This window comes from Corvus kubaryi, unplaced genomic scaffold (assembly GCF_017639235.1).
Source record: "Corvus kubaryi isolate FWS band 111438036 unplaced genomic scaffold, C.kubaryi_AGA036_p1.0 split3-73, whole genome shotgun sequence".
In the NCBI taxonomy this organism is placed as follows: Eukaryota; Metazoa; Chordata; class Aves; order Passeriformes; family Corvidae; genus Corvus; species Corvus kubaryi.
In genome coordinates, this window is record NW_024582091.1 from 9148662 (window position 1) to 9173199 (window position 24538).

Sequence of the window (24538 nt, forward strand, 5' to 3'; positions counted from 1 at the left end):
AACCAGAGGTGAAAGCACCAGGAAAATGAGGGCACTCATTTTCGTAACTTTTAACCTATATTTTAATTATTGTCCAGATTGCTTTAAAGTTACGCCTTTTGCCTTAGCAGATAACAGACTCTTTGGCTATGGAAAACCATGGAGCCCATACTCAGAGTACTCATATTCTTTAATGATTGTTGAACAATTTATTAAAAACAATCTGTAATTCTAAAATAAATTTTACCAAGAAAGCTGAATGTAGATGGTTTCACTAGTGTATAGAGTGTTCTAGTGGTTATAGGTTAGCTTGGGATACAGGAAAGCTTCATTTCTCTCATCTAAATATTTTGATACTTTAGTGTTTTGCAAGTTCTGTTTTTTAAGCCACTGTTTATACTTCATGTGTTCTTCTGGACTCACAACTTACTATATGCAAAGTGGCATAGCCTCAGCAATAATGGGATGATTCTTTTTTTTCTCTCCCCAACTCCCACCCTGACCACACCTTAATGTATAGCTCTTGTGTAAAATGCTTTTCTAGAAGATAAGAGTTAAAATTCCCTCTGACAGGTATGGGAAGGAAAGCTTCTGTAGCCTCTATTGGGACTGAGTGCTTTAACTCTTCAAATCCCACTCTGCATATCAGCTTCATTAGAAAAACAGAGTACAATAGGTCTGCTCTGGTAGAGTTTAAGAGGCTGAGTTCTTTCTGCAAACATAGTAGAGAATAATCTAGTTTGAGAAGCCTGATAGGACTTAGTCTAAGAACAGTGCTTCACTTGTTAGCAAATCCCAAAGTAGAACTTCAGGTACCATGAGAGCTTTAATTTGGGCAACTTAGAGCTCTGCAGATTTCAGACATGAGTAGGCAGCAGCAAATTAGATATTTCAGGCATCTGTGTTTTGTATTTCAGTTCCTAAATCCTGGATATGTCCCACTTTAGATGCCTATGCCCTTATTTCAATGTCATCTATAAAACCCAGATCTCAAAAGTATAGCTCTGTTAGAATATTAGTCTCTCACTTGTTCAGTAGAAATTCACCATCTACCTTTAAGTATCACAGTTCTAGGATGCTAAATCTTATTGAAAAGCATGGGACTTAGATTCTTAAATACCCCTGTGTTCCATAAAAAGAAAGTTTAATTCTGCAAGAAAGTTCACGTAATTTTACATTTTTAGGTATCTCACTGGTTAACAGAATAAAATCATTTCAACTGAATTAGATGTCCACAGTCCCTGTTCAATGCCTCACAGGGGAGAGGCTCCTGGGGAAAAGGTATGTTTATGTTACGTTTTTGTCCTTCAGATTTTCAGTGTAGAAATACCTAGCTTGGGTACTGAAACAGTCCAGTGTACAGCATGTTGTGCAGACTAATGTACCTTGGGAATATAGGCTCCCTGCAGTAGGAAGCATTTAAAATGGACTTTGATATCTTCACACAGCACTGTCAGACTCTGCAGTAAAGCCAGATACTGACAACAGGACTGATGAAACTCAACGTGGTTCTGAGTAAGGACCTGATTGAACCACTCTATAGAAAACACCATGAAAGGAAGTGGAGATAAACTCTGCCCTTTGAAGGTCAGAGTAAGGCATGTGCCTCTGCTCAGGGCTTTTGGATTATGCATGAAAGCCTGATCACGTCTTTCCTGAGAACGAGAAAGTTCCTACCTGTTGTACCCACTGGTAAAAGATGGCAGTTTTCAAATGGTTCACTGGTGTGATTTCAAACAGGTTTGCAGCCACCAGGCAGCTAAACGATTCAGTTCTGTGGGGGTCATCTTTTTTCAGTCCCTGTCATTTTTACTGCTGTTTCTTCTTGCACAATTAACTATTCATTGAAGTAAAACTTTGATCCTGATTTCCATCCCCCCAGCTGTGCAGTTTAACAGGTGGATTAGAGAGTCAGTCAGCAGCATGATATTAAAAGTTTTGCAGTAGGGAATGTGTTTTAGAAGGTTATCATGACTTGCCTCTTTTAGCCGTGTTTTCTCACCAGGCATTCCAAGTTACCCCTTTTCAGTTCTGTCTTGGCAACTCTTGCATGGCTGGGCTGCAGATAGGAGCAGTGGAGCCCTCCAAAACCTGGTACTATTACCTCCTCTGATTTTAGCACTGATGTGCTTTGCAATGCAGTTCCAAAAAGGTTACATCGTGGTAAAGGAGGGTGGGGAAGTATAAAGGGGTGCAGAGAAGTGCTGGGGGAATTCACAGAGGCAAGGGAGTTGAAACACCTTAAACTGTATTGACCATGCAAGTACTGAAGGTAAAAATGTAGGATTAAATCAAGAGAGTATCCCTGCTGCCTTGCATTTTGGCTCTATTGATGGTAAAAATACAGTGAGTCCATACTAAAAAGTCACCACAGTTCAACTGCATCAGTACAGTCAAAACAGTGCAAGGTTTCTGTGCACACCAGTCCTAAAAATGCATAGTCTTGTTCATTTAATGTGCTCCTTACCGAACCACTGTCCATATTCCAAAATCCTTGCCACAGGCAGTCCTGACAGACTGACCAGGAACTGAGTGGATATGGAAAATGAATTGACTTAGTACTACAAGGAGTTGTTTCTCTGGGGTCAAGATTCGAAACACATTAGTGGAGAAGTGTATGTTCCCACTGTTCAGGCAGAATTTTTCTGTAGATGAATAAGAAGACTTAGCTGCCCAAGGCTGTCAGTTCAGCAATTTTCTGTGAAATAAAAAGAAAATAAAAAATCTCAACACTGAGCCTTCTAACCTAAATGGTGTTCCCTTCCAGATTTATTAACTGATTTTCCATTCTTTTTTTTTCAGTAGCTTAAAGCTCTATTGGTATCAGCATAAGCAATGAAATTGAAAGCTGTGCTTTCATGATAGAATTTTATTATAATGTTTACTCCCCAATGAGTGTCTACAGACACCAAAATCAGAAGTGTATACCTCTTGTCAATAAATCTGACGGATGTAGTGGATGCAGTTCAGCAAAGACGAACATGAAGTTCTGCATGTTTGCAGGACTCATCATCTATTTAGTGCAAGAAAGGAAACAATAAGTGGGTAGAAGTTCTGCAGGAAAAGATCTCAGATTTGGAGTGGATGGCAAATTCTGTGTGACTCAATGTTATTAAGCTGCTGCAAACAAGGCAAATATCCTACTGGGATTTGTCAACAGGAATATAACCTGTAGGAGTAATCCTTCTATCCTGCTTAATGCAGAAGTACGGTTTCAGCTCAAGTACTCCATCAAGCTTCAGGAAAGACATAAAGCAATTACAGAGTCCAGAGAAAAGCAATGAAATTGGCCATAGGTCTGGTAAATTATGGCCACTGAGGAAAGTATTTGAGGTTGTTAAGTCTTGGGAAAAAAAGGGAAGAAGATATCATAGTAGTCTTTGAATAAGTAAATAGATGCTATGATGAGAAAAGAGATATATTGCTCTTAAATAACAGGCTTCAAGGGCGGCACAGGACACAGGGAAAACCATTCTAAAGGAAAGATTGATCAAGTTTTGAATGGAGTGCAGTGATGTAGAATTTCTGTTACTGGATGTTTTTAAGAAAAGGTTAGACGAATACCTGCCAGGAATTATTTAGGTCACTAGGATAGACAGAAAAATGACTTTTCAGTTGCTTTTTATAACTGTGTTCTATTTTTCTCTAAGTAGATATGTGACTTCTGTTTTCCACTTGATAGATTTTTCGGCTATACACATCAAGGAAAAAAATAAACTACTACAGTTTCTACACCAGGAACAAATACATATACTTCTAACTTACAGTATTAAATAGCAAATGGAAATCTCACAACGTCAGGTCTGTTGAATAATTAATAAGGTGAGAAAAACCATACACGAATGAGTCATTCTGTATGCACCAGAAGTCTGGGAAGGCAGAGTGGGTTCTTAGAATACCAAAAATATAAACTTAATTGCTGCCATTTCATTAAATCTGAAAGAATATTTTTTATTGAATGTTTGATAAAACAAATTTTCTAATAAAGAAAAATTAAGAGGATAAGTAAAAGGAGTCAAAGTCATAAAACACGATACAGTTATAATGGAAGACTTCGAAAGGATCTTTATAATGAGAAAGAACAATTATGTACCAATTTTTTATAAAATTTGGAAAAGTCTTAACAGGATGATAGTCCAAGGAGAAGTAAAAAATAAAATATTAGGTGAATACAAAGCAAAATTACTGAAATTGTCTGCAACATGAAGGTCAAGACCTAGTACTGTACAGTGCAGGAGACTGAGTGAATGTACTATTATGCATAGCAATGCATTCTTAAGTATCATCAGCAACATGGATAAGAGAAGAATAATATTTCATAATTTGTAGTCTTGAACTCTTCACTGAAATATCTGGACATTTTGTTTGTTAGACTGAAAAAAGTAGGGTTTTTATTTTAATCTTGGGAAAAATAAATACAACTCATCATTATGAAACTGATCATCACCCTAGGGGTATATAACCTTTGACAGTTTGATTATATCCTGTTTTATTTGGTCTCACATCACTTTGTACAGAAATAAAAATCTGAACAAGTCATAAAGGAAATATAAACAAAGATCTATTTCAGCTTTAATTTACTCAGAGCTATGAGGTAGTGTTTATGAATGAGGGTTAAGCTGTGTGTGAAAAAGCAGCCCGTACCACCTAAGCAGCCTGTTTCATGTACATATCGAATAACAGAAGCAAGCACAAAGGATCCTCGTGTCACACCCCCAAAGAAGGCTGACTGTCAGACATCTGCCTGGGTTGGTTGTTTTCTTGATCAGTGCCCAGCTGTCTCAACACTTAATGAATGTTTCCGAGACACTGGGTTCTTCTTATGTAATATGTATATTTCTATGTACATAGGAACATTTATTTTTATAGCAATGACCTAACTCCTTGGGCATGCCTGAAGAGGGAAAATACTCATGTTTTGAACCCATTACATAAGCCTTTCCAGCTAACATAAATTTAAGTAGCAAGATTTTAGAATATGCAGTCAAAGTATTTAGAATATACTAGCCAGTCACCATGACTGTGTCTGTACTAGTAAACTCTAAAGATCAGGGCTTGCCCTGACCCTGAGGGAATGTTGCACGAAAGTTTTCATTCACTGGGTAAGTGCTCTTCCCTTGAAAACTTTGGAAAAAGCAGTAGGAAATCCCCCCAGGCATCAAACAACCATTGAGACTGAGGAGCTTGTGGCCCTGCTCAGGTGTATGTGAGAGCGAGCCATGGACCAAAGGGCAGTAGTAAAATATTCTGCTTAGGGCAGCAATAAACTACATGCATATCAGCTCAGCTTCCCCACTGTCTGTCCCCCCTCCAGTGAAATTCTGGAGAACTGGATGTACCCAGTGGAGAAAATATAGGAAGCTGAGTTTGTGGATGGGGGAGGATAGATGTTTATGTGTTTGCTTAGTTGTTTGTGCTCCTCTCTTTCCCAGTACTTAGAAGAGTAATCAGTAATTTGTTTTGGTTAGCAATTGATTAATTGAAGTAAAATTCTGCAGCTGGTGCCTGGTTTCCCCTTGACACCCATGTTATTCTTGCAGCCATGCCCAGGAGGGGACTGGGATAGCACAATCGAACTGTGGTCACAGACATGTCAAGCATTGACTGTACAGGACAGTACTTCATCCTGTGCTTTGGCCCATTTTCCTTGATTAGGATAGCCTCCAATAAATCCTGGCAGCTGCAAATCCTGGTGTAGCATAACTAACACATTTATATCTTGGTAGTACCGTTATATCTAGAACAATTTTGCTATAGTGGAGTAACTGCTTTCATCCCACTTTTCCCTTGCCTTAGTTGCTTTAGATGCAGTTTTATCCAAGAACAGATCTAACGACAAGTGAGACCACAGCCCTGTATTAGAGGAAACTTGTCAGACCTAGTGAGCAGTATTTCAGATCCAGCTATGTGTGGTGTGCAAATTCCCAAGTTCATCCTTCCACTCATCTTCTGGGTCTTAAAGCCAGTATCTTCAGCAGGGTGTCTATGTAAAGGGAGTAACTTGTAATTTGCCATAGGCTCCTGATCTATCCTTCTCCTACCAAAAATAATTCTGTAGGAAAAAACCCAGCTTCAGGCAAGCCAGGAAGAGTTCAGACAGGGCAAGACCAAGGCCTTGCAAACTCAGTACAAAGCTTATGGTCTCATACTAGTGATAGCAGTACTGTGTTTCAGGGGTACAAGGTAACAGTGAAGTATTCTCACCACAGGTGTCTGATTTTCTCTCAGGGAAAAATTATCAGAGACTGTGACAGCTTTCTTCTCTAATCTCACCAGCTCCATTTCAACATTCCTTTGTACTGAATTTGTGTCTTCTGTCATCTTTTTAGCTCTGTTATTCCTTAATTCATCCCCAGCTCTGGTCATTCTTTAACATTTAAGAGAATCTCTAATAATGATAATAATAATAAATAGAGCCCTTCCTTACTAGCCATATGCACATGAAAATTGGAAATAAGTATCTTTCATTATTACCTTTAAACATTTTTTATTGCTGGCAACCACAATAATGAGGTAAATAATTGAATATGATTTTAAGGTAATATTTCTCACAAACATGCTTACATAAAGTGCTGCAGTTAGTAAATTAAATTTCTAAAATACACAATTAGAACAAGGCACCTGAAATCCAGCTTTCATTTTTATGATTGTAAATTTTATCTCAGAAATGGTATTAAAATTGTTATTGAGCAGTTAGACAGCTCTGTCTGGTGGTCATATGGGCTTTTAAGTTACAGGGTTTTTTTCCAACACCTCCATAAAATCTTGTAAGAGTTTTGGGAACAAGGAACAGTATAAATTAACAAAACCCTTTGCACATACTAAGAACTACATTTAGTTCTGAATTTCTTTTCAGTATCCTTCGTAAACATCAGCTGTCATCCTATTAACACTTTGAAAGTTAACGAAGTGTTAAATTAGCAGTGGGCCAGATTCTGCAGTGAGGACACCACCAGAGCCTCCACACAGAAACCAAACCAATCCTTACCAGGCCTGCTGTCACTCAGACTGAAGTTGTGACGCTGGAGCACTGGGATGCTCTGAAACTGAAGCGAGGCTAGGAAGAGAAACATCTAGAAATCACTAGAACACGATGACTTAGCTCATATTAAAAAATCCAGTTGTGATTTTTTCAGGCTATAACCCTCTAATTATGAAACAGCATACAGGAATTTGCTCTCCAACAGTTACAGCAACGAGTGCTCCAAAAGCAGTGGGAGGGAGGGATGCCACCTTCCCCGAGGCGGGCAGGCAGGGCAGGCGGGGCAGGCGGTCAGTCTCACCGCTTGGGCGGGCGGCGGCCGTGCGCGGTCTCCCGGCTCCCACTAGCGGCGGCCGGGCCGGGCCGGGCCGGGCCGGTTCGGGCAGGGCAGGGGGGAGCGCTGCGGGAGCGCTGCGGTTCCGCCCGCGGTCGCGGCTCCAGCTTTGTGGCAGAGCTGGCGACGGCTGCTTCCTAAGGAGCCAAGCAAGCCCTTGCCTGTCTGTGCCCGAATCCTCCGTGGGCAGGCTGCAGTTTGTTGGTTGTTGTGGTTATTTTTGTTTGGTTTTTTTTTTAATCAAATACCTCTGAGTGGCTCGGTAGATGGATCCCACAGAAGTGTTTTAGATTGTGTGCTAACCCCGATCATTTAGTTTGTATTATTTATTTCTGAGACTGATTTCTGAGCCGTGTGGCACAGTTGCTCTCCCTGGCTGCATGACCTAAGCTTTCCAAGTAGGAGAGGAGTCCTTCTATTTTTTAATTGAACTGAATGTTCTTAATCAGTTAATGAGTTTATTGTGCAAATAATAAAAGAGCTCTTCAATATGCCAGCATACTAGTGCAAATACTCCTACATATACTGGTTTGCAGAGATTTTTCGTAACCATGAATATTCTGTTGAAGAAAAGTTGTTTACTGAATATTCATGAAGAACTGGAGGAAAAAGAGGTCATGAATATGGACAAGTCTAATTTGGCGGGGTTTCTCCGCAAAGAAATAGGGAGGCATTCGGTTTTGCTGTTGTCATGCAACTCTATTTTTTTCGCTTGTAATGACATTCACATTTAATTCAGCAATGATAAAGTTTACTGGAAAGCTGGATCCTAGGTATTTACCTTTTTTTAGTAAATTATCAGTGTGTCTCTATCTAGACTCAGCTGTTATATGTATAACACTATACTGTCTTTTCAGGGAAGCATGTACATACAATTGCCCATAGTTCCTTCAATCTGTGACTGAGACAATTATTTAAACAAATAATTTTTAAAAAAAAATGCATATAATTCCTTCTTCTTTACATGTGTTCACTTTCCGCTGAAAGATACAAGGAAAAGATTTGATCAGAACTTTGTCCATTTTCCTTAAAAATCAGTGTTCATTGGGCTATAGTTGGGAAAAAAATAGTTTAGAAGCTCCATTTGGGGTTTTAATTTCCTGAGAGTTAATAAAAATAACTTTTGATTTTACCTTTACTTTCAGAAAAAATTCTTCTTTTTTCTTTCCTCTAAAAATTACAGTGCTTTACATGTTTACAGACTTCTGTGACACATAATACTTTGGAAAACTTGGAACAACATAAATATCCAACTGATTTAAAATCAGAATACAGTATGTAGAAATACAATGAGAGAAAGAAATGAGTTAAAATTACTTTGTGCATTAGGGAAGATTATCCCAGTCAACCTTGGGCATAACAGGACTTGAATGTTTTTCAGATTCTCACATACAGATACAGATATTTTAAATAATAGGTAAAACATTTAAAATTATAAATGACATCACTATTTACATCACCAAGTCCTACTCACTTTCCATGGCTACTGGATGCTCATATGTGATTTTTAAAATGTCTGCCAATCTGTTTAATTATTTTTAGCAATTAAGTTTGTAATTTGTGGATGTTGCTTCATCTTCTTGCCATGTTGACTGATATCTCAATGTGTACAATCTATGTCATGCCATATGTTCCTTGCTAACTCCTATTAGGCAGAACAAATTTTTCTTTCTAATCAGGTTTTTGCTGGTACATGGTTCAGGAGAAAACAGAAAAGCAAAGTACACTGGGTCTGTTTTTCCACTGTTCTGCTCCTCATATCCTTTTCTCATAAACATGGCAAGTGAGTATGAATTGGCAATGAATAGAGAATTCTTGTTTGCATGTTTTCTATACTCACTTTGTCCAGGTGGAAATAGCTTAGAAAGTATTAAGCCATTGAAAGACCAGTCCTATGAGGATCCACTAGCTTCGACAGACTGCTCCCAAATTACAAGCACAAACCACTAACATTAGTGAGTCCATTAAAGAACATCTTTATGCATTGTATACCCACTTCATGACTCAATTCATGCGCATTTTCCAAGGTGGCACATAGTCTTTTTTTGACCATAAAACAGAAACAATTGAAGCCACAACAAGTATACCTACCAGCCAGTGGAGCTTTCTGTGAATAAATGAGTGTGCTGGAGCAGAAGCATATCAGGAAGAGAGCAGTTTTAGGAAGTTTGCAATTCTATTAGTCCAGAATTCGTTTTGTCAGAGGAATAAGTTACCTGGTTCCCATTTTTAGCACATTTATATAAGAATGGAAAAGAGGAATATGAAAACTGTCCCAGAGGTTTGGGTTTTATTTTTATTTTTCTGGTGAAGACTAACTGTATCTTTACATGTTGATATAGTGTCTGCTACAGCTGGTTTCTAAATTAAATTTGCTTGATGGGTGCTGGTTTTATTTGTACAATAGTGCTTTTGATCAAAGATACAAAAAGATAATACACATGATAATTCTGATTGGTGAAATATATGAGGCACTTCCAAATGTTTTTCAAGCACTGTTTGAAAAAGAAAAAAGCCACAAACATATTAGAAGCACTAATTAGTAGTGGGGAGCCCTGGATTTTCTAGGGTGGAAAACATTTTTAACATTTGTTCAGAAGCTTCAAAGCTTGATTTTAAGTGCTCAACACATGGTGGTAGCTACTGAAGGGTGACAGTGGCAAGGAGTAAACAATATTTACATAGCAAAAACGATTTGATAACTAATTTATAAATATTGCAAATGAGAGGGAAAGCTCATGGCATTTTTAAAGAAAGATCTCCTTCAGAATTTAGTTCTTTTTTTTTTCTCCCACTGGTCTATGAAGGCCATTTTATACTGTTCTTTCATATAAATATTATTTCATTTGAGGTTTATTTGTAAAGCAAACTTAGGTATTGAACTGTAATGCAAATCCACATTTAGTAATTGTTAGTACCAAAAGCTGCTAAGGACAAGTACATGTTCTACACCTGTGTACAAGCATACCTCCCACAGAAGTTGATTAAAAATCCACTGCTGTGGTACCAAATCTGAATAAAATATCTACAGTAAAGACCAAAGAGGGCAACATTACTATGTTCTAGCAATTACTTTGGCTGATTGCAGGCAAGATAACCCTGAAGTAGAGGAGTTAGTTCTTGGTCATTCAAGTTACTATTAATTCAACACCTGTAAGAAGAAAGAAGCTCTATGTATTTTTCAGAATTAGTTTAAATTCCCAGCTTTAGAGTTACAGATATTTGCAATTTGCAGCATAAGTGTTATTTTAGAACAACTATAAATTTAAATGACATAAACATTCCAAGAGGTCACACTTGGTGCTGATCAAATACACACTCAAGATATTATACAGAAGCTGTCTAGAATTCCCCAGTCTAACTAGTCTGTCATACAAGGTCATACTTCCATACCAATAACTACACCTATACTCTTAAAATCAGTAACACATCAAAAATAGGCACCCAAAGGTAGCTTTGACAATATCTCCATAGTTGATCATAATTAAAAAGACAAAATACCAGGGTTGCCTTTCTGCTGCCTCTGAGCTAACAGGTCTGTTTAATGCCGTCTCAGACAATAACCTGCTACACTTGCTCTCTGGTCTAAGTCTCACTAGCATCCTTAGGCTAGTGTGTACTGTAGTGTTTCTATTTCCAACGCTGCTCCACTAAATCAGAATTACTTGGGCAGCTATAAAGTGAGTCTAACATGTGCATGGCTAACGATTAATTATTAATCAAGTGGTTTGTGGTAGTGCCTAGGGACAACATATTCAAACCCCATTATGCAAGGCACTGTGCAGTTATTCAAGAAGGCTGTACATGGATTTTCCCTTTTAAAACCAGCTGTGCTTTTACCACATTCAGGCAGGTTCCACTTTCTACCCTTTTATGCATCCTTACAAGTTCAACACATTTGGCACTTGAACTTCTAAATTTGTTTAGTGTGGACTTCATTTACTTGTTTCCTGAAGCCCTGTAGGAAGGGGGAGAGGTGATGTTGCAAGATGCAACTTCATCCTACCTGAGAATTGTTAAAATGCAAAATTCTGATCCATTTGAAGTTGGGTATTTTACTGTAGTTCTAAGAAGCCAGCTTCCCCTCTGCTACTGAACTTTTTTAAACAGTAAAAAGTTGTAAACTGAAGTCTGCTAGATTTACTCCTTTGCAGTGCATGTCAGCAGCTGGTATCGTTGTCGGCAGGAAGGATGCTTCCACAAAGGATGCCATGCTAAATACATTTTTGGCAGTCAGGTGGCTGTCATGAGTCACTAAGGCACCTGCTGTAAATCAGTCTGCTATATTGGCATTCTCAAAAGTGTATGAAATCCAGATTTCACTTTCTTATGTTACTGATTTTTGGCAGGTACTCTATCAACAGGTGTGATTATCCATGATAGGGAGCATGCAGTGATGATGGGTAAAAGCTTGCACAAGTCCTTAAAAGGACTATTTCTGAAGCTGATAAATTTTATGGTTAGCAGTAGTTTCTCGTTAGAATCAGACTCTTCCTTCTGCTCTTACCCTTCCCACTCAACCAGAATCTGAGAAATAAGAAGAAAACTGCTGGAACACTCTGATGTTATTTTCATGAAATACGGTGAGAACAGTTTCATAATAGAGCAAGTGAAAAAAAAAAGCCACATTCCAGCTGGCAAGAGGAAAAAAGGTGGATGAGAAGGGAGGGTGACTGGGCTTCATAAGGAATTATTAAATGAAGAGGGGAGAGGAGAATAAGAAATGAATAACAATAACGTGAAATGTCAGAGGGAAGCTGAGAACTATAGCATATTGAGAAAGGACAGAGAAAGTTAAGGGAGAAATGGAGAGGTGAGAGATAATGGTGAAGGGTTTTTTTCTAATGATAGTCTAATGAATTCAACAGAACCTCAGAAGATAAACCAAATTTAGGTGTTCAGAAGTAGAAGATAATCAGCACGTACACTTCACACAAAGTTATTCAAAGTTGAGGAGAAAATGTAAAAGAGCAACAAAAACTTTTTGGAAATTATACCTAAACAGTGTTCGAATACCATCTATGTATAAAATAATAATGAATATAGAAACTGGTTATATGTTTTGGAGAACTGTCATAATTACGAACTTAAACTAATACAGCAGATGAGAAACTCTTCAGTTCTTGTTCACTGTTTTGGAAATGTTTCCTTTCTAAACAATCATTCACTGGCTTCTAAGCAGTCACCTTTCATTGGTTGACACCTATATCCCCGGGCAAGGGTTTGATGAACTTGTAAACAAGCATTGTGCTTTGAAGTTGAGATGGGTATGAGGGTAGACAGCAGACATCACATACGTGTACTGGCTGCAGGACTTCATAATAGGATTCCTGTCCAAAAATGTGAGTGACTGTTTGCAAGGTTGTGCCACTTGTACTTCTGCTTTCAACTGCATCGCTTTGGAAAAAAAACAAAATCAACCAGAAATCTACACAGTGAAGGGGGTCAGGGTCTGAACTCCTCTGAGAATGTGTTGATTCATGTCTATTATGTGAATCAGTAGGTAATTATATGGGGAGAGGCAAAAGCTAGTCCTCGTGTTTCGGCGATTTCAGTTCCTTTGTTATTTGTATATTGAAGGTTTTTATGATGCTCATGTCAAGGTTTTTGGTTCTGAAACAGTATTGAAGTGTAATGAGAGTAGATTTCTTTGTAATGTTTCCAATGTTCTCCATGATCAGCATAGCTTTCCTCATGTTTTTTTTTCTTGCTTTAGGTAGTGGTTGAAATTAGTAAGATGAAAGACAGATGATAATTTTAAAAAGTTAATTGAAGCTTAATGAAGTTCAGAAGTTCCAAGTTAAACTGAAATTGTATGCAGAATTTTCTGCATGCTCTGTATTTTCTTTTGAATTGCTTATCATTCAGGAATAGGTGAATACCTGAGCAAGGTATTTGGGTAATGCCTATGGCAGATATAATAAGCAGAGAAATTTTTGACATTAGAAAATCACTCTTATGTTGGCCTTCTGTACTCTGTAATTCTCAACTTAGTTGCCAGGGACCACAATCTATGTCCACATTCTATGATATGATGAAATTCTGGGACTATGAAGAAGAGAGAACATCTCTCCGCTCTCTCATTTCACCGTACTTAATACTTACTAAGTTTCCATCTGCTACTGAATACTAAAAGTTATATTCCAAAAATGAGAACATCTGCTTTCATGGTTAGAAGACCCAACTGAGTAACTCTTCATACACTTACAGAGACTCCTTTAAAGATACTGTTATTTTGGAAGTTTTCCAAGGCCCTGCTATGAGGTAACCAACTCTGGCAGTCTTTTTGATACATTTAATGATGAGATGGGAAATATTTAGGTAAATATATGGATTTTTTTCAGAATGGTAAATAAAAAGGAAACATCTTAAAAGAAAAAACACAGATTTTAGGATTTTACAAATAGCTTTCTTTTGTTTGCATGCTTTCATAGAAACTTTACTCTTTAAAAACTTTCAGATGAAATAAGGTGATTCTGTATATGTTGTCAATAGCTTGTTGCAGTTTGACTTCTCACAATACAACAGCTCGAGAGGAATTCAAGTCACAGAGTTTCAATGTTGTTCTCAGCACCATTGCAATATCTGGTTGTAGAGTTTAACTTGGTTTATTAAAATGCTACTGCTTTTCTCCACACTTACATTTTTGCAAAACTCCTCTGGAAATTTGACCACTATTGTATACTACTGGAGTAAGCTCCTCTGTCTTAACTGGGATGAAATCCAGTTGCTTTTTTTCAGAATTACATGGGGTAGAAATCAGTGAGGCAACTGAAAGATGTCCAAAGCCAATTCCCAAAATGATTCTTTCATCAAATTACACAAGAAGCAGTTTCAACTAAAACACTTGAAAGCATTTTTTTTTCTCAATGGGGAACTTGGAAATTTGTTGCTGTCTATTATGACTTTGAATCAAGTCAGACTTTGAAATCTCTGGAGTAGTACTGTAAGATGAAAAGGTTTCATCTTACCAGAAACATTTCTTGGATCACTGAGCCATTGCCCTGTCTTCTTAGGCTGCACATCTGTTAATCCTATGTGAAATAAAATTTCCATCCTTGACACAGCTCTGCCCAGCAGCAGATCTGGTTTCTGTCTCATTTCTAATAAAATGTGGTCAAGAATTGTAAAGAGTGGTTCATCTTTCAGGAACCTGCTTGATACCAAAAAGGCTATAAACTATGAGGAAAACATAAAAAAGAATGAGAGAAAAGGTGAATAGGCTAGTATTGTAGTGAGCTATCACCATTATGCTGTTAGTTTGGATGAGAGATTGGTGTTCTTCTGTTTCTGCTGCTGAGAGTATTCTGAATGGTATCGTGTTTGGTCCCTGAGGGACAGAGTAGAGCAGCTGAGACAACATTAAATCCAGCAGATGAAGGTACAGTAAATGCCACAGGCAGTGTTCAATTTTGTGTGTTAGCAGCAAGGGATAGACATTTAAGAAGTGGAGAAATGGCAACCTTGTGTGATGGGATGTGATGGGAAAACATTGTACTTGTCCTGAATTGTCCTCTTATGCAATTAACTAAGCTTTCTGTTGTTTCTTCTTTGTGATGGAAATGGATAATGAGTAGAAAAAAATTAATCAACAGTATAAGCATGTTCCCCACAAAACATAATTAGAAAGGTACCATGTGACACTTGAAAGAAGTGTATGAAATACATCCACAGAAATCAGAGAGAAGCTCGTGGTTAGTTCTAAGGACCTAGAGGACATCCCTTCTAAGCCAGGAGGAGGGTTGCAGAATAAGAGATTGCTTATCAGTCTTTCACAGTATACTATGAAAACAATCCGGGTTGTACAGAAAAAAAAGCTTATGGGATAATATCTCCAACTGCAATGTAGCGGAGAACACTTACTTTTTAGTTTTGCTTTGTTTCCATCAGTCCTCTGTTACCTGTAGGACTTTGAAACACCTCAAATCTCACAGTGGTTATCATGAGAAGGATCAAATCAGAACTATTTCAATGGTACATTGCCCAAAGAAGAGATTAGGCCTTCTTATTCTTTCCATTAAATTCGTCTACACGCAGCACACACTCTGAAATCTGTGTTCTGTGATCTATGCTAATGGCTGTGCTGTGTGCAGAAATGTCCAGATAATTCTTCCTGAACACCCTCAGTATCAGAATCAGTAGAGTAGCATTCATAAGGCACCCTAACTAAGTCTTCCAGAGACAAAATTTTTTTTAAGTCTAGACCCACCCTACAGTATGTGTGTGCAGCTGTGTTGTCGTGTGCCAGCTCACTGAGCTGGGCTGCTGTTAGACTGAGGCTCTGTGTGGTGCACACTGTTACAGACTCTAGAAATTCCTGTACAGCATTATCAATGACCGTTACTAAGAATCTTGAAAGAAATTCTGGCCAAATGTAAACAATGGAAGATATTGCCATTAATAATAATAATGACCATCATATATGATGAAAACTTTTTTCTTATCTAGACCAATTGCTAAAAAATCCAATGTTCTAGGAAACATCATGTAACATTAATTTCTCTGAATAATGCTGTTAAAAATCTGCTTTTTTTCCCAAGTTGCTGAAGTCCATTTTTCGTTATTGCATACATCTGTCCAAACTATCAGACCCTGGAAGCAGATTGGACTTTCTGTGTCCAGATTTGTCCGCTGTCTACAACCCACCCCCACCGGGGGGGGGCAGCACAGGCCAGAAGGAAGTACAGAGGCTTTCCAGGCAGGAACTGCCAGAGACTAGAGTTTTCCTTGGGTGTCCTGCCATGCCTACCTTATCATCAGTCATGTCAACAGCATTGGGGGCAGGTCCCATCAACTACCTGAAAGGACAATATCCAAACCTACCGGTTTCTTTTGGTGAGGAGCAGTAGCTATTGCCCTAGGAGAGGAAATTAGAACTGAAATAAAAATAAAACACATATTCCTTGGTACATGAAGGACATTGGGGTATTCACGTACAGAATGGCAGTCCTGTAGAGGCTGTCATCACTGCGGTGATTTTTACTTAGATATACTAAAATATTAATGTTTTCTCCTAATGAATAAGGTTTTTCATAACTTTTCATTAAATTCTTTGTTTTCCATTCATTGGCTGCATGACACATCTTTTGGGGGCATTGACTATTGTTTTGAAGTACTTATTGGAAATAACCTGCTAAAATCAGCAAGAAAATAAAGAAGCATAACCAGAAAAATTTTGTATCAGCCTTTCTTCATACAAAATTAAATTCAAATTTCATTTTAGTCCACAAGTAAATAAATCTTGATACTCTTATTCCTAAACTGAATTTTTGCATATCAGAAAACTGGCAATGGAAGTGGTAAAATTGGACATATTTGAAAAAGTCTTCAATACCAATGCAACTGGGTGATTGCTGGTCACAATTTAAAAAAAGCCAAACAGCTCAACAGCTTATTTTGTTTCCATCAGATTTTATTTTGCCTTGGACATAGCCAAGTGTCCCACTGTGAAATAGGATGCTGACATGTAGGGATGTCGGTCTGGACTGGGAAGATACAACTATGAATGCTGACTACTCTGGTCTAAAATTTATTCTCAGCAGTACATGCATCATGGATTTGCAGGGACGGTATCAAGGCAATTTAAAAAAGGGGGATGGGAGGGGTTGGGGAGGTTTGTTCTGTGCGAAAGCTCAGAGTAGTATTTATTTTTTCTACCTTCATTAATTGGTATAATAGGAGATATTGTCTATCTGCAGAACTTGGTTTGCTTTTGTTCTAAAACCATGAGGGCTACAATGGTACATGAACTCTGCACTTTCAGACTTCTCACCCATTCATTTCCTCCAAACAGAAAGTCTAGTTCTCCTCCTTTCACACAAAATCTAGTGATTATATACTTAATATTTCTATAACTATATCCCCAAAGTATTTTCAGGAAATACTGCACACAGGATTAAACACAAATGCATTTGGTACGTGATATACAGGCAGCAACTGCAATGTTGTAGATTACTTCCACTATTGAACACTCGCGAACCTTTTCCCATTTCCTCGTTTTTGCCGGTTTGGGTTGTTTTCTTTCTAGCTGTACTTCGGTTTAGCCTGTAGGTGGCAGCATTTGAGAACAGTTGTAGTTGAGGGCTGGCTACCATCTAGAACGCCATTTGTGGGCAAGAATTATAAATAGATAGGACCAGGCATGTAGGTGCTCTGTTCAATATGCAATTCGCAGCAAAGACGCAGCAAAGCTTATATAGAACCATTCAAAATGTTAAAAAATATACTCGTACATGACCATTTCGTTCTTAACACTTCTGCTCTAACTTACATATTTTTTATATAGAAGTGTATTTCTACCGATGCATATATATATACATAGCTTTTGAAAATGCTTTGAATAAAACCGGAAATTTTTCTGTTTTACTAAATGTGAAATCCTTTATCCTATTCCTTCTTTCTTTCTTTTCTTTCTTTGTTTCTTTCTTTCTTTCTATTTTCCTTCCTTCCTTCCTTCCTTCCTTCCTTCCTTCCGAATTCCGAATTCCAAATTCCGAATTCCTTCCTTCCTTCCGAATTCCTTCCTTCCTTCCTTCCGAATTCCTTCCTTCCGAATTCCTTCCGAATTCCTTCCGAATTCCTTCCTTCCGAATTCCTTCCTTCCTTCCGAATTCCTTCCTTCCGAATTCCTTCCGAATTCCTTCCGAATTCCTTCCTTCCGAATTCCTTCCTTCCGAATTCCTTCCGAATTCCTTCCTTCTGAATTCCTTCCGAATTCCTTCTGAATTCCTTCCTTCCTTCCTTCCTTCCGAATTCCTTCCGAATTCCTTCCTTCCTTCCAAATTCCTTCCTTCCTTCCTTCCTTCCTTCCTTCCTTCCTTCCTTCCGAATTCCTTCCGAATTCCTTCCGAATTCCTTCCTTCCTTCCGAATTCCTTCCTTCCTTCCGAATTCCTTCCGAATTCCTTCCGAATTCCTTCCGAATTCCTTCCTTCCGAATTCCTTCCTTCCGAATTCCTTCCTTCCGAATTCCTTCCTTCCTTCCTTCCTTCCTTCCTTCCTTCTATTTCTCTCTCTCTTTCTCTTTCTCTCTTTCTTTCTCTCTCTTTCTCTCTCTCTCATTCTTTCTATCTTTCTCTCTTTCTTTCTTTCTTTTTTAATTTTTTATTCTTTTTTTCTAGAAAGCAATTATTATCTAAGAAAGAAATGAGAAATAAAGGATCTTGAATTTAGCCTGCTTTTCAGTTATCTTTCAGTCACTTTCGGATGCCTAAATCACATTTTCCTGAATATGATGTGATCAACAGGATATTTTTTAAACATACACAAAACTTTTCTCTATTTTAATTCACTGAAAACTAAATGACCAGTGTTTATCTCATGTCAGGTTGTGTATTCCTTATATCTACAAGATTTATGGATCCTTTCTCAAATGCATTGTATCTCATGGCAATAGGTAGTCAAAAAAATACATCCTTGCCTTTATGGAGATTGGGGTGTCCATGTGCGGCAGACAGATATGGTGGAAACATCTGTACTGCTACATTTCATTCAATAGATAAACTCTCTAATAAATATAAGAGAGAAATTTTGTGTCCCTACACTAGTAGAAGACAACTTCTATTCCAGTATTTCTTCCCAATATCTACCCTAAATCTGACTTGTTTTAAGCTTAAATTCATTAAATTGCTTCTTTGTCATGTTACTTGAAGGACCACGTGATCACAACATAACCATGCAGTATTCAAATTAATCACATTTGCAAATAATTCTGCAAATGGTGAAAGTCAGAAACCGGACTACATAATTGTAATTTAGGCTGCATAGGCTGTAACAATTTGATGAGCTACATGCCTCTATGCTAGAATTTGCTGACTGAACTGCGTGCACAAAGGAAAAAAACCTAACAAGATTTTGAGGATCTGCTTCACAATATGTAGAACATCACTGGCCAAATAGTAGAATTTTTCTGATGAGAGCTACATGTATATTCCATGTAGGAACAGGAGAAGAGGAGAGCCAGGTCAATCTGTTAGTATCAAAAAATAAAAAAAAAAGAAAAATTCAACCTGATAAACTTGAGCTAGTATTCTTTCAATCTGTTCCGTTGATATACTTTGACTCAAAAGACAAAGGCTGAAAACAGACTTGGTATCATCATACTTTTTGCCTAAATAATATTTTCTGTCTTGGTGGCTTTGTTATGCTTGGTCATGTTGAAAGGATCAGAAAAGAAATTTTGTGACCATGACAAAATAATGATTGATACACTCAAAGTTTGATTAATTTTTTCTTTCTCCTAACTCCAATTCCCCGTTCTACATGGGAACCTGCTACTGAAACAAAGGGAAGGTTAAAGATAGGCGTTTAGATTTGTATTCTTTTGAGACCTGTATCAAAATGCTGCAGCAGTTTGATCACAACAGAACACAAGGTTGCATGGAAGAAAAATAAATTAGACATAGGCAGGTTTCCTACTAGTTATTGGATGTCTACGGCTGTTACTGCTTTGCAAATCACAGAAATTTAATTCTGTTTTTTAGATGTCCACATCTAAATGTACTAGTACAAAACATTAAAAAAAACCAGATGGCTAGTTGGAATAAATAAGGACTGCATGCAGTGAGATAGGGAGAGAGATTCCAGATTTGTCTTCGTGTGAATGCCATAGAAAATTCAGGATCAGCTGAAGGTGTGACCCTGAAATAAATTACTTATTCTACTTTGTGGACAAGTCTCATTCAGAGTTAGAGTGGCTTTAATTCTTTTTAACTTAATTTACCAAGTAGCTAAAATGAATTAGGACCATTTTAATTCTGAATGAATAATTTAGTCCACCAATTTAAGTGAAATGCTTTGGTAGTTATTCATGAGCTAACCCAAGCCTAGCATCTAGACTGTTTAATGGGCAGTAACTTTAGGCAGCAAGAGGCAGTGTACTTGTCCCTTTCATTTGCATTTGCAACCACAAAAAGCAATCTAAATGAAGTTGAAAAGTTATCTCTTCTGAATTAGATTTTTCCCACCAATGGTTAATGTATGATATCCCGGATATGTACTTAATGAACCAAGTCTAACATGCATTGAGAAACCTGCTGTCCACAAATGAATAATTTATACAGGTTTAAAACCCAACATTTTATGCCATTAAATATAGTACTTTGCTTTCTCTCTAACTTCATACTGTGAATCACCATACATTGTTACTACAAGAGAACACGTAATTATATGTTTAGAAAGTTGGGATGCTAAGTCAGATGGAGTTATGTGAAGGAGTAGTGAGACAAGGAAGATCAGAGCTGCATACATATTGGAATGACAACACAGAACCTTTTTACCCATTTGGTCACACTGAGATGCGCACAGAAGTATATTAATATGCATATTAGTTGTTTTCCCTTTAATTTAGATGATAGCTGTTCAGAGAATGAGATTGACATTGATGGCTTCATTGTCATGTAGAATAAGCATTGTCTAAACTTCTCTGGCAATTTTAAAGACAGTAACATCACGTAAAGATGGGAAACTCTCCTATGAAGTAGTACATGTTGCTGGACAATGTAGCTGCAGTGTTTGCATTTCTCTTGATTACTTACACATTTATAACACTGTCAGTCAGGTCTGGCATCACTGGAATCAATGCAGCCATGCTGACAACTATGATATAGGGCCATGCATAATGTCCTTACGTTGGGTTAATGTCCTTACGTTTATTGCTATGTCTTAGTTTTTATTATTTTTATAGAAAGTATCCTAGGATCTCCTTGTTCAAAGCATAGAATTATTCAAAAGGCTTAAGGAATTTGTTCTGAAAATTTATGTGTTTATAGGCAAACATCTGCCAGGTCTGAAGCAATAGTTATGTAAATAAAGCCGTGATTCAGCTGTAGAAGTCTTAAATATGTTTCTACCATGACTTCAGTGGATGATACAGTAGTGTGAGAGACATTTGCAGTACATGAAGGAAAAATCACTCATATTTTTTCAAGGCAAGTGAATGTTCTGTGCTCATCACCTACACAGCTGCCGTTCTGTAGTATTTGTTAATCTATCAGCTCCGGCTCACATTGTGGCAAGTATATTTTGAGTAGTCTTAAATAATTAATGTACTTAATGATCTGTAACATCATGTTCTTAAAATCGAAGTCCTGAGCTGATATACCATTGGAAAGAGGAGTTTAATTTATTTTTTAATATCATCTTAGGCATATTTCTCTGTAATACTACAATAAAAAAGACTATGATCATGGAAGAAACATGCTATGAAAAAGAAAAAGTAGATAAAATTTCTCATAGGTGTACTCTAATTTTACAGAACAGGAACAAAATACATGTAACTTGAAGTGGTAAGAACTGCTTATATGCTTCCCAAATATAAACACGCAGTGGTTTTGTGTGAAAGAGACGTGAGTGAGCAAATGCAAATAGAGGCTCATGAAAAGAAAACCTAAGGAAAACTCAAAAATATATATCATCTTTGTAAACTGACAGTATTGCTTCCATTACATTGTTCCCTTTTCTTTTAGTCATCTCGGTATAATCATCTTGACTAAGGCAGGTTGAGACTGGGCAACAGAAAAGAGAAGATAAAGAGTTACGGAGCTGTCAGTGTTTCATTCCGACCAACTGCATTTATTCACTTTAACTGGCCTATATGGGGCAAGATGACTGCAAATTTAATAGAAAATGATTTGCATTTCTTTTAGGGTTTCAAATTCATCCTCATTGACCACCTTTTACAGCTCCTTGTCTGCTTCATAAGAATTTCCTGTTCTCCATTTTGTCATCTCACTTTTTTTGCTCTAAACCAATTGAGGAGGAAATATTCCAAAAATTCAATTCTTCCCATCTGAGGTGTGCTCCTATCTCATAGGTTGCTTATGATCATGTGTATGTGCTTCAGTATGTGTATGTTTTAGTTACTGGGCAGCTGAAAGGAAAGTTACAGCTCTGTCTAACTTTCCTCTGCTGATTGGTTTTCTATTTCTGGCTATTTTTGATCTACATTACTGTACAAAGTTGCTCTGTAGCATATAAAGGATTTATCTTGATTGACTAAGCAGGATTGTTTAATATATATAAAAATGAATAAAATAAATTTTTTAAAAAGAAATAAAATTTGGTTTCAAAAAAAGAAAGAATCCCCTGAATATGTGCTGTAGATACAGGATGTGTTGATCTTAGTAGAAACTTAGGGCTCTTTAAAATGTATGGATATATGGTTTTTGAAAGTTTACAAGAACGATTTCCTGTCACTAAGGTCTATGTGCTGTGTGCTAAACACAGACGTGGAGCTTTCCTTTACTTTTCTGAGGCCTAATGAAGTTAGGTGGGCGAGCAACCATCAGCTCCTTTCCCTAGAAGGAGATTGCAGACAGCCTTTGTGGAAATGGAACTGACAGACCAAGAATCAATTTTGCCTTAGTGTCTAATGAGGGTGTGTCCTAACTCTTTTTTATAGATTGCTAGATGAGAAACTCTTATCATTGAAAATTACACTGAAAATGCTACCACTGTTAGTATAACATTTCTGTTATAAGTAGTAACTTGGGTCAGAACTGTATTTCATGAATTCTAGCAAAGACTAATTGTATGTGCATATACAATAAAAATAACATACTTTCATTCCTTCCTCTTCCCTCATATTGATACTGAACATTGCTTTTCCTCCTCTTCTTACATGATCAAAGTAGTCAGTAAATATACAATTGGTCTTTCTCCATTTGCTGCTGTAGTACAGTGCCATTTCCCATTCTTTTCAGATAGCCTGTTCATTCCAACCAGCTCATTTCTTGCATTTTAGTAGTTTTCTAACAGAAAAAATAGTTTACACTTTTTAACACACTGTGCCAACTTAAATGTTTAGACTTTGCATAATCACTCCTACCTAAAGTAATTTTGGTATTTTTCATGTGAGTTTTTAATTACAGTATAAAGTGTAATTTCAACCTAATACTTTATTCTAATCCTGATTTATATCTTAGCAAGATATTAAAAGACCTTCAGTTAAAAAAAGAAAAAGTTTCAAAGAAGAATTATTAAAGAAAATGTCTAAAAATTCTGACAAAAAAAGGACTTTTATATGACTCCTTTTTTCTTCAAATTTTCCATAGTTTGCCAACCAAGTTTCAATAATCCAAAGTGTCTATCTGGGCATGTTTCTGAAACACAGTACATATTTCCCATGATAAATATAGAAATAACTTTTTTACTTTGGAGTTTTTAATACTTCTTTCTGTGCAAGAACAGAGTCATTGCCATTTAAGAAACAGAAAATGAGATGCAAAACTTTTACTTTTGCAGTTATAGATCTTGAGTTATTTTACGTGTTGTTGAGAAATACATACATTAAAGTTAAATGAAACACAACTTGGGCCACCAGCAGTTCTTAAAGCAGTATGATTAACATTGGGTTTTCACACTGTTCAGTACCACGTCCGAGTCTTTCCAGTATTTGAGAAGGGGTAAATATAAAGCCACAGCTAACCAAAACAAGTAATTCTAAGAATGGAGCGGTCTGTCTGGATGACTTCAGTATCTTGGTGTGTGCTTTACTAATCTAATCTAGCCCCTTTCTTGTAGATGTGCCTGAGAATTCACAGATTTTAATAGGTTAATAGAGCGATTTAGGTAAATTGATGTGAACGCAGTGTGGTGCCGGTACATGAAGGGGGAGAAAGAGATTTTAGGTGTACAAACAAGTTAGGGGGCTGATAAGAGAGTCTGAGCTAGAGGACGTGAGGTATTTTCATGGCCATAACTGGTAACAATAAATCTCTTTATTGCTCAGAGGCTCTTACTTATAATAGAAAACAGACAACTGGAGAGGATGCAGAGAAAAGTCTCTGAAACTAAGTGATTATAGAAAACTATAACAGTAAAGAATGAAACAGATATAAATGGAAAAGTAAAACTGAGGAATTCAAATATTAAATTAGGGTCTTCTGTTTCCCAGAATTTAGTCTACACTGCCTGAGTTGGCTGGGCAAAAATTTTCCAATGAAACAATCACATGAATACATGTGTTATATTTATTAAAAGGAAAGATTTCTAAATGACACAAAAAAATCTCAAGCAGTACTGCTGGGATGATCGTCTTCTAAAAGAGAGAATAATAAAAACGTAAGTAGAAGAAAACAGGCCACCTCTTGTTTTTAAGAAAAAAACCCAAACAAAAAACTATTTTTAAAAAAATTCTCTTTTTTTCTTTCTTTTCCTGAGGTCCAGTTTCTCTTCCATGTGCCAAACTAATATTCCCTTGTGTTTGTTGACTTGTAGCAAACAGCACCGAACAGCTTTATATTT

The 24538-nt window shown here is 37.2% G+C and overlaps 1 protein-coding gene across 11 annotated transcripts in view; it reads left to right on the forward strand.

Moving 5' to 3' along the window:
• The window catches only part of ADGRB3 (adhesion G protein-coupled receptor B3), a 454887-nt gene that overhangs the window by 143086 nt on the left and 287263 nt on the right, over positions 1 to 24538 (forward strand). The window lies entirely within an intron of this gene.